General features: G+C 38.5%; 1 long non-coding RNA gene and 1 gene segment (V, D, J or C); one reads left to right on the top strand and one right to left on the bottom strand.

Moving 5' to 3' along the window:
- The window catches only part of LOC126064688 (immunoglobulin heavy constant gamma 1-like), a 111,907-nt gene that overhangs the window by 33,104 nt on the left and 61,020 nt on the right, over positions 1-17,783 (top strand).
- Positions 6,609-17,783, bottom strand: part of LOC126064712 (uncharacterized) — a 54,517-nt gene continuing 43,342 nt past the window's right edge. For 2 of the 4 annotated variants that reach the window (XR_007514604.1, XR_007514603.1), the window contains exon 3: positions 10,752-12,664. This is a non-coding gene — a long non-coding RNA (uncharacterized LOC126064712). Of the gene's footprint in view, positions 8,880-10,751; positions 12,665-17,783 lie in introns of those variants that run through there. The other 2 variants (XR_007514605.1, XR_007514606.1) reach the window with 2 other exon arrangements.

The raw sequence follows: 17,783 nt of genomic DNA, 5'->3' as shown, positions 1-17,783 counted from the left end.
GCTGTTCCCCAGTTGTCTTTTGAGTGCCTTCCTACCTGAGGGGCTCATCTTTCAGCACTATATCAGACAGTGTTCCACTGCTATTCATAAGGTTTTCACTGGCTAATTCTTTTCAGAAGTAGACCACCAGGTCCTTCTTCCTAGCTTGTCTTAGTCTGGAAGCTCAGCTGAAATCTGTCCACCATGGGTGACCCTGATGGCACTTGAATACTGTATCAGAGCAACACGCAAGCCCCACAGTACAACAAACTGACAGATGCATGGGGGGCCATACTAGTGTCACTTTGAGCATCAAAATGAATGAAAATAGTAACAGATTACAACCCATTGAATAAAATGGGAAATTATGAGTCCAAACTGATATAAAAATTAATTAATTGAAAATTTGATGAGGAATGGAATCTCTACATAGTTTCATGGTTGAAGGTAATATTGCACTTTTGCTATTGTAAATAATGCTGCAATGAACATAGTTTCAAGGTGCCTCCCCCAAAAAATGCTTATTAATTATAAAGGGGGAAGAGTAACTTCACAGAGGAGTAGCCTGGACCAAGGGGTGAGAACATCATCAGTGATGGTGCAATGGAAATTGTTTCTCCCCTGATACAACATGGTGAGAAAAATACAGTTTCGCTTCTGTGATTTACCTGCCAAAGATGCATAAACTGAGTATAGAGATAGATAGTTGCTGTCAAGTTGACTCCGACTCATGGCAACCCTATGTACAACAGAATGAAATGTTGCCCTGTCTCGTATCACCTTCACTATTACCAGTATGTTTGAATTCATTATTGTAACTATTATGTCAATCCATCTCACTGAGGTTCTCCCTTGCCCTCTGCCCTCTACTTTGCCAAACATGATGTCCTCCTCTAGTGATTGATTCCATCTGATAACATGTCCAAAACAGGTGAGTTGGGCAATGTTCTGTTGTGATTCATATGGTTCTCACTGACTAATTTTTTAAAGTAGATCTGTCTTCCTAGTCTGTCTTAATCTGGAAGCTCCTCAGAAGCCTGTCCACCATGGGTGACCCTGCTGGTATTTGAAATAACAGTGGCATAGCTTCCTGCATCATAGCAACACAGAAGACACCACAATACAACAAACTGACAGAGGGCTGGTGAAATCTGAATATAGCCATGAAAAAAAATCAGACAAACCCAAACTGAGAAACATTCTATAAAATAACTCTCCTAGGATCTTCAAAGTGTCCAGGTCACAAAAGTCAAGGAAAGGCTAAGGAAATGTTTCAAACTGAAGACGACTAAAGGGATATCACAACCAAATACAAATTTTGGACAGGGTCCTTCTACTATAAAATGCTGAATAAGACTACTTGGTGAAACATGAATGGAGTCTGAGGGTTAGATGGTAGTGGTGTATCAATGTCAGTGCCTTGATTTGATACGTGTATTGTGGTTATGTAAGAGATTGTCCAGATTTTCAGGAAACACACAGCAAATGTTAGGAATAATGGGACATCAGGTCAACTTACTATTTAATGCTTCAACAAAGATCTCTGGGTGGCACAAAGGGTTTGCACTCAGCTGGTAACCCAAAGGTTGGTGGTTCAAACTCAACCAGCAGTACCACCAAAGAAAGGCCTAATGATCTGTTTCTATAAAGATTACATCTAAGAAAACCCTGTGGGTTGGTTTGACTCTAAGACGTGGAGCTGCTATGAGCCAGATTCAACTTGACAGAACAAAACTATAAGAGTTTCTTCCAAGAGACCCTGGTTGATGGTTTGATTTAATAAATATACATAAGTAAATGTATGAATAAACAAAAAAGAAGTTCTTTGTACAGTTCTTGCAACTTTTCTGTAGGTTTGCGACTGTTTCCAGATATATATACATATAAATATATATTTTTAACCTTATTTTTGTTGAAAATACGTATACACAAAACATACACCCATTCCAAAATTTCTACATGTACAATTCGGTGACATTGGTTACATTCTTCACATTGTGTCATTATTGTGATCCCTACTCAAATTATTTCACTCCCAATTAACCTGGACTCACTGCCCCCTAAATTTCTCATCTATGCTTTAGGGTTGCTGTTGTTAGTTTAATCTTATATAGATAGTTCTTTAAAAGACCATGATGCTCAAGGTAAACATTTTTTACTAATTGAGCTAAATCACTGTTTGGTTTAAAGATGACTTCAGGGGATAGTTTTGGTTAAAAATTTAAAGGTTATCTCAGGGCAATAGATTCAGGGGTTCCTCCAATCTCAGTGAGTCCAGTAAGTGTAGATTCCATAGAAATTTCAAATTCTTAACTACTTTCTTCCCCCTTTTTATTATCACCCACGTCATTAGCTCTTGATCAACACATTCAGTAGTGGTAGCGAGGCACCATCTAGTTCTTCTGGTCTCTTGGCAAAGGAGGTAGTAGTTTATGGAGGCAATTAGATTTTCAGTCCTTTTCCTTCTCCAATTCCTAGGGCTCCTTCTTTCTCTGCTGCTCCAGGCAAATAGAGACCAGTTGTTGAATCTTGGATGATCACTCACAAGCTTTTAAGACCCCAGGCACTACCCACTGAACTAGGAAGTAGAACAGAAATTCTAAAAACAACATTAGGCCAATTGACTGGATTGTCCCATGATACCATGACTCTAAGCCTTCGAACAAAGAAAACTAATCCCATAAGGTTTTGGTTGTACCTAAGTAGCATCAACAGCCTCATCTTTTTTTGTTCTGTTTTGTTGCTGCTGTAAAATTACATACAAAACAACATCTGCCATTTCACCCTTTATCTGGTGTACCACTTAGTCACAAGTTACAACAGTCAAGTTGTGTAACCATTGCCCTTAGTTGATGTCAAATTTCTCATCACCATAGACAAAAGTTCACTACTTCTTAAGAATTACTCCCTCTTTCCCTTCCCCTTCTTACCCCTGGTAACCACTAACAACATAAGAGACCATCAACAGAGGAATGGATAAGCAAAAGGTGGTACATACCTGCAATCGAATACTACTCAGCCCTAAAGAGAAATGAAGTCCTGATACATTCTGACATGGATGATCCTCAGAGACATTATTCAAAATGAATTAAGTCAACCACAAAAGTACAAATACTGTATGATCTCACAAATATGAAATGTGATTAATAGGTAAATATATATAGACTAATGATTATTACCATCAAGTCAATTCTGACTCAAAGCGACACTATAGGACAGAGTAGAACTGCCCCACAGAGTTTCCAAGGAGCGCCTGGCAGATTCGAACTGCCAATCCTTTGTAAAGTTGAATTTATGGGTTATAAGGTAGTTCTATTTTTAACTTATGGAGGAATAGCCGTACAGTTTTCCAAAACAGCTATACCATTTTACATTCCCTCCAGCATTGGATCTCTCCACATACTTGCCATAGTTTATTATCTGGGGTTTTTGTTGTTGTTTGTTTGTTTGTTTTATTATTGCCATTCTAGAGGTGGTAACACACTGTAATTTTAATTTGCATATCTCTAATGGCTAATGAAGGGGCCCTGGTGGTACAGTGGTTAAAGGACTCAGCTGCTAACCAAAGGTTGGTGGTTCTGTTAAGATTACAGCCTTGGAAATCTATGGGGAAGTTCTACTCTCTCCTACGAGTCTGAATTGACTTGATGGCAGTGGGTTTGGCTTGGGTTTTTTTTTTTTAAAGGCTAATAATGAACATCTTTTTCATGTGTTTCTTGGCCATTTGAATATCCTCTTTAGTGAAATGTCTGTTCATGTCCTTTGCCCACCCCATTTTTTGATTGGGTTATTTGTGGGGTTTTTTGTTGGTGGTGGTGGTGAGTTGTAAAAGTTTTATATAAATTTTGGATTTTAGACTCTGATCAGATATATGATTCCTGAATATTTTTCCCAGTCTGTAAGTTTTTTTTTTTAATTTTCATGAAAATATATACAACGAAACATACACTTATTCAACAATTGTTACATGTACAGTTCATTGACCGTGGGTACATACATCACATTGTATCACCATTGTCTCAATCTCTGCCCACATTGTTTCACCACCGTTAACTTAGACTCTCTGCCCCTTAAAGTTCTCATCTGTGCTTTAGAATTACTGTTTTAATTTTTATCTCATTTTGGTAGTTGTTCAAAAGGGTGCAATGCTCAAGGCAAACATGATGACTTCATGAAATAATTTTCATTTTCAGGCAACAAATTTGAGGGTTCCTCCATTTTCAATGTGCCCAGTGGGTCTGATTTCCAATAATAATTTGAAGTTCCATTCCAAAATTTTCCTCCTTTCGAGCAAGATCCATCTATTGAGTTCTTAATCAAAATTTTAACTAATGGTTGCTGGGCACCATTTATTTCGTCTGGTCTTATGGCAAGGGAGGTAGTAGTTAATGGAGGCAATTTGACCTACAGACAATTTCCTTTTCCAATACCTGGATCACCTGCTTCCTCTATTGCTCCAGGCAAAGAGACACCAATTGCTGCACCTTGAATGGCCATTTTGCAGACTTTTAAGACCAGGCACTATTCACTAAACCAGGAGGTAGAGAAGAAACTCTTAGAACAATATTAGGCCAATTGACTGGACAGGACCCTGGAACCATTACCCTAAACCTTTGAACCAAGAAAACTATTCCCGTGAAGTGTTTATTTGTACCTATTTTTTTTTTTTAGTATCAACAGCTGCAGCCTTTTTGTTTGTTGTTGTTTTTGTGGTGAAATTAAATATAACATCCTATTTGTCATTTTGTTTTTTCTTTCCTAGTGTACAGCTTAGCAATATCAGTTACAATAGTCAAACTGTGTAAGCACTATCCCCAGTCTATGCCAGTTTTCCCATCACCGTAGAGAAACATTCATACTTCTCAAAGAATTATTTCCCCCCCTTCTTCCCCCTCCCAAATACGGCAAAAAAAAAAAAACCACTAGTAAATATTGGTTATTATAGATTTACCTATTCTTGTAATTTTAAATAAGTTGACCATACAATACTTATCCTTTCGTAATCGACTTATTTCACTCAACATGTCTTTAAGATTCATCCATTTTGTAGCATGTTTCAGGACTTCGTTTTTCTTTAAAACTGAGAAATGTTCCATAGTATGTATGTGCCACATTTTGTTCATTCATTCATCTGCTGAAGGGCACTTTGGTTGTTTCCATCTTTTTGCTATTGTAAATAATGCTACAATGAACATCAGTGTACGTATGTCTGTTGGTGTCCCTACTTTTAGATCCCTAGGATATAAACCTAGGGATGGGATTCCTGGATCATATAGCAGCTCTATTTCTAATTTTTTGAAAAATGGCTGTATCATCTCGCAATCCTACCAGCAGTAAATAAAAGTTCCAATCTCCCCACTCCCCACATCCTCATCAACACTTGTTATTTTCTGTTTTGTTTGTGTGTGTGTGTTTTTGTTTTTGATCATTGCCATTCTAGTAGGGGTGAGATGGTATCTCATTGTAGCTTTAGTTTGTGTATCTCTGCTGGCTAATGAAAGAGCCCCGGTGGTTCAGTGGTTAAAGCGATCAACTGCTAACTGAAAGACTGGCAGTTCAAAACCACCAGCTGCTCCATCAGAGAAATATGTGGCAGTCGGGGCTGCTGAGAGTCGGAATCAACTTGACAAGAGTGAGTTTGGGTTTTGGAATGGCTAGTGACAATGAGCATCTTTTTTATTATTATTGTACTTTAGATGAAACTTTACAGATCAAACCAGCTTCTCATTAAGCAATTAGTACACATATTGTTTTGTGACACTGGTTACCAACCCTATGACAGATCAACACTTTCCCCTTCTGGGCCTTGGGTTCCCTGTTACCAGCTTTTCTATCCTCTCCTGCCTTCCAATCCTTGCCCCTGGGCTGGTGTATTGAGTCTCATTTTGTTTAATGGGCCTGTCTAATCTTTGGCTGAAGGGTGAACCTCAGGAGTGACTTCATCACTGAGCCAAAAGGGTGTCGGGGGCCATACTCTCAGGGTTTCTCCAGTCTCCGTGAGGCCACTAAGTCTGGTTTTTTTTGTGTGTGTGTGAGTTAGAATTTTGTTCTATATTTTTCTCCAGCTCTGTCCAGGACCCTCTCTTGTGATTCCTGTCAGAGCAGTCAGTGGTGGTAGCTGGGCACCATCTAGTTCTGCTAGACTGAGTCTGGCGGAGCTGTGGTAGTTGTGGTCTGTTAGTACTTTGGACTCATCTTTCCCTTGTGCCTTTGGTTTTCTTCATTCTCCCTGGGAACAATAAGCTTCGTTTATTATGTTTGCTGATCACTTGAATATCCTCTTTGGAGAAGTGTCTGTTCACGTCATTTACCATTTTTTTTTGTTAAGTTGTATAATTTATCTATCTATCTATCTATCATCTATCTATCTATCTATCATCTATCAATCATCTATCTATCTATCATCTATCTACCTATCATCTATCTATCTATCTATCATCTATCTATCTATCATCTATCTACCTATCATCCATCCATCTATCTATCTATCCTTCTATCTATCTATCCTTCTATCTATCTATCCTTCTATCTATCTATCTATCTATCTATCTATCTATCTATCTATCTATCTATCTATCTATCTATCTATCTATCTATCTATCTATCTATCTATCTATCTATCTATCTATCTATCTATCTATCTATCTATCTATCTATCTATCTATCTATCATCTATCTATCAATACTGGACCCTTACTGAATATATGGTTCCCAAAGACTTTTTTTCCCAGTCTGTAGGTTGTCTTTTGACTCCTTTCATAAACATGAGAATTTAATTTTAATGAGGTCCCAATTATCTATTTGGTTTCCTGTTGCTCAAGAATTTATTGTTGTATTTGATAGTATATTTTTAAAGAGAACTGGATCCCATAGTTTTTCCCCTATGTTTTCTTCCAAGAACTTTAGAGTTTTAATTTTACCATTTAGGTCCTCGAGCCATATTGAACTAGTTTTTGTGTATGGTGTGAGGTATGTGTTCTGCTTTATTTTTCTGCATGTGGAAATCAAAATTTGCCAGCACTGTTTCTTGAAGACAGTGATCTTTTCTCATTGAACGGACTTAGTGCCCTTGTTGAAAATCAGTTGTTCGTAGATGTTTGGATTTATTTCAGGGCTCTCAACTCTATTCCATCGGTTTATGTGTCTATCATTAAACCAGTATCAGGCTGTTTTGATTACTGTAGCTGTATACTATGGCTTTAAATAGGGAAGTGTAAGGCCTCCACTTTGTTCTTCTTTAAAATGTCTTTGCCTATTCAGGGCCTCTTTACTTTCCATATAAAATGAAAGATAAGTTTTCCCATTTCTGTAAATAATACTGTTGGGATTTTGATCAGGATTGTTGAATCTCTAGATGACTTTTGGTAGTAATCCAGTGTTTGCCATATTAAGTCTTTCAGTTCATGAACATGGAATATTCTTCCATTTATTTGGTCTATTTTACTCTCTTGCAGCAGTATTTTATAGTTTTCATTGGATATGTCCTTTACATCTCTAGGTAGTTTTATTCCCAGGTATTTTGATTTTTTTTAGGTTGTATTGTAAATGGTGGTGCAGTGGCTAAGCATTTGGCTGCTAACCAAAAGGTCAGCAGTTTGAATTCACCAGCCACTCTTTGAAAACCCTATGCGGTAGCTCTACTCTGTCCTATGGGGTCTCTATGAGTCTGAATCAACTCCGCAGCAACAGGTTTGGGTTGTTTTTTATTGTAAATGGTATTGTTTTCTTGATTTCAGATTTCTCATTGTGTGTAGGAATTCCACTGACTTTTGTGTGTTGATCTTATAACCTGCGACCTTGCTGAGTTCTCCTATTCTAAAAACTTTCTTTTGGTTTTTTTGAGGTTTTCTATATGTAGGATCAGGTCATCTGCAAATACAGATAATTTTACTTCTTCCTTTCCAATTTGGATATATTTTATTTCTTTTTCTTGCCTTATTGCTCTGTCTAGGACTTCCAGAATGATATCGAATAGAAGTGGTGATTGTAGGCTTCCACGTCTCATTCTCAAGAGAAAGGATCTCAGTCTTTCTCCATTGAGTATAATGTTGGCAGTTGGTTTTTTATAGATTTCCTTTATCATGTTAAAGAATTTTTTCTCCATTTCTATATTGTTGAGAGTTTTTATGAGGAAAGGGTATTCAATTTTATCAAAAGTCTTTTCTACATCTATTCAGATGATTATGTGGTTCTTTTGTTTAATTAGTGTGCTGTATTACATTGGTTGGTTTTCTAATCTTGAACCATCATTGCATTCCTGAAATAAATCTCACTTGGTCATAGTTTATAATTTCCTTAATATGTTGTTGGATCCTGTTTGCTAAAATTTTGTTAAGAATTTTTGCATCCATATTCACGAGGGACATTTGTCTCTAGTTTTATTTTCTTGTGATGTCTTCATTTGGCTTTAGTATCAGGGTAATGCTGGGTTCACAGAATGAGTTAGAGAAGAAATCAAGTTATGGATTGAATTGTGTCCCCCAAAAATGTGTGCCAACTTGGCTGGGCCATCATTCCCAGTGTTGTGCGATTTTCCACCATTTTGTGATCTGATAGAATTATCCTACGTGTTATAAATCCTAACTTCCATGATGTTAAGGAGGCAGGATTAGAGGCAGTTATGTTAACGAGGCAGGACACACTCTACAAGATTAGATTGCATCTTGACTCAATCTCTTTTGAGATATAAAAGAGACAAGTGAGCAGAGGGGAGAGAGACCTCCTTACCACCAAGCAAGGAGAGTCAGAGGCAGAGAGCATCCTTTGAACCCAGCTTTCCTGCTCTGAGAAGCTCCTAGACCAGGGAAAATTGATGACAAGGACTTTCCCCTAGAGCCAACAGAGAAAGAAAGACTTCACCTGGATATGGCATCCTGAATTCGGACTTCTAGCCTCCTAACCTGCAAGAGAATAAATTTCCGTTTGTTAAGACAATCCACTTGTGGTATTTCTGTTACAGTTTGGGTAGGATTGGTGTCAATTTTTCTCTGAATGTTTGGTAGAATTCCCCAATGAAGCTGTCTGGTCCCAGGCTCTTTTGTTTTGGTTGGAAGGTTTTTCACAACTGATTCAGTCTCTTCTCTCATTTTGGGTCTGTTGAGATTTCTGCCTTTTTTGTGTTATTTTAGGTAGGTTACGTGTTTCTAAGAATTTGTTCGTTTCATCTAAGTTTTCTAGTTTGTTGGAGTATAACTTTCACAGTATTCTCTTATGATCCTTTTTATTTCAATTGGATCTGTTGCAATATCTCCAATTTTGTTATTTTGGCTATTTGCCCCCGTGCATTTTTTCCTTTGACAGTGTAGCCAGTGGTTTGTCTATTTTATTGATCTTTTCGAAGAACAAACTTTTTTTTATTGTATTTTAGATAAAGGTTTACAAAGCAAACTAGTTTCTCATTAAATGATTAATACACATATTTTTTGCGACATTGGTTTCTAATCCCATGACATGTCAACGCTCTCCCTTTCTAGACCTTGGGTTCCAGTTACCAGTTTTCCTGTCCCCTCCTGCCTTCTCATCCTTGTCCCTGGGCTGGTGTGCCCATTGAATCTTGTTTTGTTTATATGGGCGTGTCTAATCTTTAGCTGGAGGGTGAACCTCAGGAGTGACTTCATTACTGAGCTAAAATAGTGTCCTGGGGCCATACTCTCAGGGTTTCTCCAGTTTCTGTCAGACCAGTAAGTCTGGTCTTCTTCCTTTTTTTTGGTGAGTTAGAATTTTGTTCTACATTTTCTCCGGCCCTGTCCAGGACCCTCTATTATGATCCCTGTTAGAGCAGTCAGTAGTGGTAACTGGGCACAACCTAGTTGTGCTGGACTCAATCTGGTGGAGGCTGTGGTAGTTCTGGTCCATTAGTCCTTTAGACTAATCTTTCCCTTGTATCTTTGGTTTTCTTCACTTTCCCTTGCTCCAAATGTGGTGAGACAAGAGGAGAATCTTAGATGGCTGTGCACAAGCTTTTAAGACCCCAGACGCTACTCACCAATGTAGAACATTTCCTTCATAAACTATGATATGCCAGTTGAGCTAGATGTTTCTCCAGACCATGTTCCCCACAGCCCTCAGCCTGGTAATTCAGTCAAAGAACCAACTTCTGGTCACACTGATTCTTTCTGTTGTTTTTCTATTCTCTATTTTATTTATTTCTACTCTTACATTTATTTCCTTTATTTGGGTAGCTTTGGCTTCTTTTGTTCTTCCTTTTCTATTTCCTACAAGTTGTAGAGTCAAGCAGTTGATATGGGATCTTCTTTTTTAACGTAGGCATTCAGAGCTGTGAATTTCCCTCTGAGCACTGCCGTCACTGAGTCCCATAGGTTTTGGTATGTTGTGTTTTCATTCTTGTTAGATTCTAAGTATTTTTTATTTCTTTCTTGATTTCTTCTATGATCCATTGGCTGTTTACCAAAAACCAAGACCCACTAGTTGATTCTGACTCATAGTGACCTTAGAGGACAGAGTAGAACTAAACCATAGAATTTCAAGGAGCTCCTGGAAGCTCTATGGGGCAGTTCTACTCTTATCTGGAGCAGTTAATCCATTTATATTCACGGTGCATTCAAACTGCCGACCTTTTGGTTACCAGCTGTAGCTCTTAACCACTATACCACCAGGGTTTCCATTGGCTGTTTAGTAGTGTGCTATTTCATTTCCATGTATTAGTCCCCCCTCCTTTTTTTTTTTCTTCCTGTTGTTGATTTCTAGCTTCATTCCATTATGGTCTGAAAAGATGTTTTGCATGATTTCAATCTTTATATATTTATTGAGGTTTGTCTTGTGTCCTAAAAGGTGATCTGTTGTGGACAATGATCCATGTACCCTAGAGAAGTACATATATTGTGCTGCTGTTGGGGGGAGTGCTCTATATATGTCTGTTAGGTCCAGTTGGTTAATAAAAACCAAACCCAAACCTGTTGCCGTCAAGTTTTCAGCCATTGTTTTTCTCAGAAATATCTTTCTGAACCTTTCTCTCTCTCTTCTTCTTCTGGCACTCCCATAATGTATAAGTTATTACTACTGATGGTGTCCCACATGTCTCTCATGCTTTGTTCATTTTTCTTTTTCTGTTTCTCAGACTGAGAAACAATAAAGTTTGCTGGTCCTCTCTTATGTCATTTCCATTCTAATTCTGTGTTGTTCACATCTATTATTTTTTTATTTTTAAGTTCTAGTATTTCTAATTTTTTTAAATTTCTTTCTCTGCATTGACATTCTTGTTTTGCTCCTGTATTGTTTTCCTGATTTTCTTTTGATCTTTTTATGTACTTCCCCTTATCTATTTGAGCACATGTAATACTAATATTTCAAAATCTTTGTTGGGTAATTCTATTACGTGTCCTTCCTCAGGGACAATTTCTATCCTTTTGTTTTAGTCATTTGCATAAGCTATATTTTCTTGTCTCTTTGTGTGCTTGGTGATTGTTTTTTGTCTTCAGGATATTAAGATTTATCTATCTATTTATATGCTTATCAATCTATCTTTTTGGGGGGGTAGGTCAGGAGAGTGGCTTCTTCCCTTTCTCTTTAGATTGCACTTCTTCCTTGTTGCTTCCTCCTGGGGTTCACAGGAACTTCTATCCTAGTCATGCTTGTCTGGCCACACTGTTCCAGGTTGGCATGTCCAGGTGTCTTGACCCACACTACGTCACCCTCATCTTTCTGTATCCACGCTGACCATTCACATATTCTGTCTTGTGTTGTGGCCTAGATGAGCTGTCAGGCAACTATTAGGTGTTTCCTAGACTTTACTCTCTCCTTATGTTTTGACCAGGACATTTGTTTCAGATGACAGAGCCTCTGACTGGTTTGGCAGGTTTCCTGTTTGGTCCAAGGAAGAATGACCAGATGTGGTTCCAGTCCTCTCTGCATTACAGCTGACTGTTCATGAACCATGGTCTGCTTTTCATCCCAGGACTGTGGTCAGGCATCTACCTAGAGAGTCCCAGGATTATTTGTGTTCCTCTGGAAAGGTCAAGGGTAGAGGCTCTCCTGATATTATGCCCAGGAGATTTGACTATGATTTCAGAGCTACCAGTTGTCTGGGTGAGGCTTTCTGCCATCACTGAGTAGAATGGGTCAAGCTCCCATGAAGTGCCTGTGGCATTGGCATGGGACCTTTCCCACTGCGGGCTGCATTGTGTTAAAGGGAGGTACCTTTCCAGAGGAAGATAAATGCGGGACCCTGGCACACAGCAAGCTGGTGCACCACTTGGGAAGTGGTCCTGACATGTGGAAAGATGTGGTGCCACTTGGGGTTGGGTCCTGATATTTTTCAAGGTTCTGTGGTGCTTACAGATATGTCCTCGTACAGGGCTATGTGCTTCAGCGCTTTGGTTGGGGCCATGGCACATGGCAAGACATTGGACAGTTCTCCAGTGATGGCAGAAGGAAGCTAGAGTTTGCTGGGGCTCTGAAATCAACAAGATAGATCTCTCAGAGGTCCATCTAGGGAGTGACAGCCCCTCCTCCTCCTGATGCAGAGGAAAGCATGACTGTGCTTCCTCTGAACACGAACTCAGATGAAACTAGCCCACTACAGAGCAGGAAAGGAAGCCTCCAGCAAAAGCATAGGGGAACACTGTTAACCAAGAATACTATACCTAGGAAAATTCTCCTTCAAGAATGAGGGTGAGGGGTGGAGCCAACATGGTACTAGAGTCCTCCACAGCAAAGACCTGAAAAACTAAGTAAAACAGAGACAAATGTCAATCCTGGAACACTAAGTGTGAAATGAGGAGAAAAAGAACCAAGTTCCAAATGGAATAAGAAACTGACAGAGAACAGAGAGTGAAGGGAGGCAAAAGAGGAGATCCCCTACCAGTTAACATAGCACAGATTTGCCATCTTCAACTCCTGTCAGAGACAGGTGGACAGGGAGCATAAGAAAGCAGCTTCACAGAGCTCCCAGCAGGAAACAGAGAAGCCACCAAACAGCATACGTGCTTTCCCACCCCCCACCCTTCTTCCTCCTGCTTGGTCTCTGCCACTTCCCAGGAGGCTGAGGTGGCTCCAGCTCCAGGCCATTTGGATTCACCCCGCCCACACCAGCCCATGACTTCAGTGCCATTTCTTTGTCGCCAGTATTGACTTTTTCAGCTTATTTTGGTTTCTTCTCTACCTCTCACCTCCTCATCTTCCTTACTCTCAAACACTTCCTTGTGCCATCCCTGTTTCTCCTTGACAGGCTATGAAGTGCTGTTCAGCTGGGGAACTGTTTCCTTGGTCATGCCACCACACTAGTGGGATACCTGGAGCCTTTTTGTTTGCTTGTTTGTTTGTTTTCTCTTTCTTTTTTCCTTTTTGTTTTTCATTTCTTGGTTTCTCATCTCTCTACTTATCTTCTTTTCCTGTCTCCTCAATGCCTAAAAAAGTGTGTCATCTCCAACCCTTCTAGCTGGGCTGTACTGCACGGCTTGGGAGCCACTTTCTGGCTTGTGCAACCACGCTGATGGGATCACTGTGGGCATTTCTTTTTTCTTTTTGTCTTTCTTCATTTCTCAGTTTCTCTCTCTACGTACCTTCTTTTCCCGTCTCCTGAATACCTGGTGCTGTGTGCCCTCTCTGCCCCTTCTAAATATGCTGTACTACTCAGCCTGGGAGCTACTTTCCCAGTCTATACACCTATGCTGGTGTGATCCCTGGGGCTTTCTTTTTTCTTTCTTAAATTTTATCTCATTTTTCTTTTTTCCTTTTTGTTTTTCTTCATTTCTCAGTTTTTCATCAGTCTCTACTCTTCTTCTTTTTCTGTCTACTGAACACCTGGAGCTGTGTGCCATCACCACCCCTTCTAGATGGGCTGTACCCTGAGACCTAGAAGCCACTTCTCTGGTTCCCAGGGGGATGTTTGGGGGGCATTTCTTTCTTTCTTTCTTTCCTTTTGCCTTTTTCTTTTTTGTTTTTCCTCATTTCTCAATTTCTCATCTCTCCACTCCAATGGCAGGGTCCTTCAGCACTTTCTTTTTTCCTTCTTGGCTCCTGTTTCTCTCTCCTCTTTCTTCTTTCCCATACCCAAATTAGCTTCACACCTCAAAATCTCCCTGCTCCCTCCTGCCTATCTGCACCATGAACTGAACATCATACTTCTGAACAGCACAGGTATGGCCTACTGGAACTTGCCTTTCACTGAACCCAGCCCACTTCGTCAGCTGAAGTATGTGCCACAAACAACACATCCTAGTCCCTCCCCTTCATCTGGGCCTACCTAGCTGTACCACAGCTGAGCAACTGCCTCTGCTCATTGGACAAGGAGGTGAAAATTATAGTGCCCACAGATGGGCAAACAACAAAAAAGCATAGCCCACCTGCTCAAACATAACCAAATAAAACAAACAAACAAAAAAGGATGAAACAAACAAATATACAATAAACAAATGAAGAAAATAACTACTGAATGTCCCAAAGACAGCAGAAAATACCAAAATATATTTTTAAAAACTAGGACATGATGGTTCCAGTAAGTGTCCAAAGTAAAACACCAGATGAATTTCCAGTAGAAGAAAAGGCACTAGAACTACATGATAGAGAATTCAACTCTAATATTCAGGGTTATCCAAGAGCTGAAGCAAAAAGCAGACAAAAATGAGGGAAAAAATAGACAAATTCATGGAAACACAGACAAATTCGTGGAAAATCCAGACAAAACAATGGAAGAATTCAGGAAAATAATACAGGAACAAAATGTTAAAATAAATTCACAACTAGAAATCATACGAAAACAACAATTAGAAATCCAAAAGTTAAACAACAAGATTTCCGAAATGACCAGTGTCATACAAGGTTTGAGGAACAGGTTGGAAACAATGGAAGGTGAAATTGAATACAAATAGTTGCATACCACTTTGTTTGAGGAAAAATCAGAAAAAAGAATGAAGAAAAATGAAGAAACCCTGACAATGATGTGGGATACAATCAAAAGCAAAAATTTTCAAGTGATTGGAATTTCAGAACAGAGAGAAAAAATGTAAAACACAGAGAGGATCATTGAAGAATTGCTGATAGAAAACTCCCCTAATATCATGATAGATGAAAAGCTGACTATCCAAGAAGCACAACGAACCCCAGAGGGGATAGACCCCTTAAGAAAATCACCAAGGCATATCATAATCACACTTGGTAAAACCAAAGACAAAGAAAGAATCCTGAGAGCAGTTCAAGAAAAACAAAAGTCACATACAGAGGGTAAACAAGAAGACTAAGCTCTGATTACTTGGCAGAGACTGTGCAGGCAAGAAGGCAATGGGATAATATATAATAAAACCTCAAAAGAAAAAAATTGTCAACGAAGAATTATATAATCTGAAAACTCCCAGTCAAATATGATGGTGAAATTAGGACCTTTACAGATAAACAGAAATTAAGGAAATACGTAAAAACCAAACCAAACTTATAAGAATAATTAAAGGGAGTTCTTTGGTATGAGAACCAACATCAGATGACAGCCCGAATCTAGGACGCAAGATCTCACCAGTCAGATACCAACCTAGGAAATAAACTCTCAAGGACTATTCAAAACCAAAAGATTTGCAATAAGAAACTAACTGAAAAAAAAAAACCGAACCCAGTGAGGTGGAGTTGATTTCGACTAGAGAGGTTAATCTTAAATGACAACAAAGTCAGAACAATAAAAAGAGGAAATAAAAGGTGTAGGTATAGAACTTTCTAATGACGAGGTTGGCAAGGTGATGCCAAGTAATAACAGACTGATTCAAACCTAGGAAGGTAAAGGAAGGTAAGGAGGTACAAAATAATAATAAGCTGGTTCAAACCTAAGAAGACAAGGGTAAACTTCAGGGTAACCACAAAGAAAGTTAACAAACCTACTCATCAAGATAAAGAAGAAAAACATAAAATCTCAGAAAAGTAAAACCTACACACAAAAAAAAGAAATGAAAAAAATTTCACAAACAAAAGGAATTCAGCACAAGAGAGTAAGAGGAACAAAGAAAATGTCAGCACCACAAGAAAGCACTACAAAATGACAGCAAAAAACTCACACCTATCAATAATTACACTGAATGTAAATGGCTTAAATGCACCCATAAAGAGACAAAGAGTGACAGAAAGCAAGAAAAAACATGACCCATGAATATGCTGTCTTCAAGAGATACACCTTGGAAACAAAGACATAAATTTATTAAAAATCAAAGGTTGGAAAAAATACATCAAACAAACGGCTACCAAAAAAAAGCAGGATTGATAATCTAGCCTCAAGTAAAATAGACTTTAAAACAAAAATCCACCATAAAAAAAAAAAGAAGGGCACTACATAATGATTAAAGGGACAGTCCATCATGGAGACATAACCACAATAAATATCTATGTATGCAATTACAGGGCTCCAAAATACATAACACAAACTAACAGCAAAAAATCCCATTACCATCAAGTCAATACTGACTCATAGCGACCCTACAGAACAGAGTAGAACTTCCCCATAGGGTTTCCAAGGAGTCCCTGGTGGATTCAAACTACCGGCCTTTTAGTTAGCAGCCATAGCACTTAACCACTATGCCACCGGGGTTTCCCTAACAGCAATGAAAAGAGAAATTGACAGTTCCACAATAATAGTAGGAGACTTCAAAACAGTACTCTCAGTAAAGGACAGAACATCTAGAAAGAAACTCAGTGAAGATACAGAAGATCTAAAGGACACAATCAGCCAACTTGAACTGATAGACATATATAGAACATTCCACCCAACAGCTGAAAAATGCACGTTCTTTTCCAATGCACATGGAACGTGCTCCAGAATAGACCACATCTTAAGCCACAAAGCAACCCTCAAAAAAATCCAAAACATTGAGATAATACAAAGTATCTTCTCCAATCACAATGCTATCAAAGTAGAAATTAATAACAGGAAGAGCAAGGAAAAAAAAATCAGTTATATGGAAAGTGAATAACACCCTGCTTAAAAACCACTGAATAATAAAAAGACTCAAAGATGGAATCAAAAAATTCCTAGAATCAAATAAGAATGAAAACACATTCCACCAAAACCTTTGGGACACAGCAAAGGTGGTACTTACAGGTCAATTTATAGCAATAGATGCACATAACAAAAAAGAAGAAAAGGACAAAATAAACACTTCAGCCATACAACTCGAACAAATAGAAAGAGAACGGCAAATGGAGCCCACAGCCACCAGAAGAAAGGAAATAATAAAATCAGAGCAGAAATAAATGAAATAAGGAATAGAAAACAATAGAAAAAATCAACAAAACCAGAAGTTGGTTCTTTGAAAGGACCAACAAAAGCCACAAACCACTGGCCATATTAACAAAAGAAAAAAACAGGACAGGACACAAATAACGCAAATAAAAAACAGAAATAAAATGGATCATTACAGAGCATTATGAAAAACTATATCCCAACAAATTTGAAAACCTAGAGGAAATGGACAAATTTCTAGAAACACACTACCTACCCAAACTAACACAAAATGATGTTAAGAATCTGAACAGATCTATAGCAAGAAAAGAGATTGAAAATGTAATAATAATTAAAAAAAAAAAAAAAACTCCCACTTAAAAAAAAAAAAGCCCTGGGCCAGATGGCTTCACTAGAGAATTCTACCAAACATTCAGAGAAGAGCTTACGCCAGTACTACTCAAGCTATTTTGGAACATGGAAAAGAAAGGGGTACTTCTGAGTTCATTCTATGAAGCCAGCATAACCCTCATACAAAAACCAGGCGAAGACACCACACAAAAAAAGAAAATTACAGACAATATCTTTCATGAATATAGGTGCAAAATTTCTCAACAAAAATCTACCCCAAAGAATTCAGCGTCGTATCAAA

Source organism: Elephas maximus, chromosome 21 (genome assembly GCF_024166365.1).
Source record: "Elephas maximus indicus isolate mEleMax1 chromosome 21, mEleMax1 primary haplotype, whole genome shotgun sequence".
Lineage (NCBI taxonomy): Eukaryota > Metazoa > Chordata > Mammalia > Proboscidea > Elephantidae > Elephas > Elephas maximus.
The sequence above is the reverse complement of the archived record's forward strand: the minus strand, read 5'-3'. Positions and strand labels throughout refer to the sequence as shown.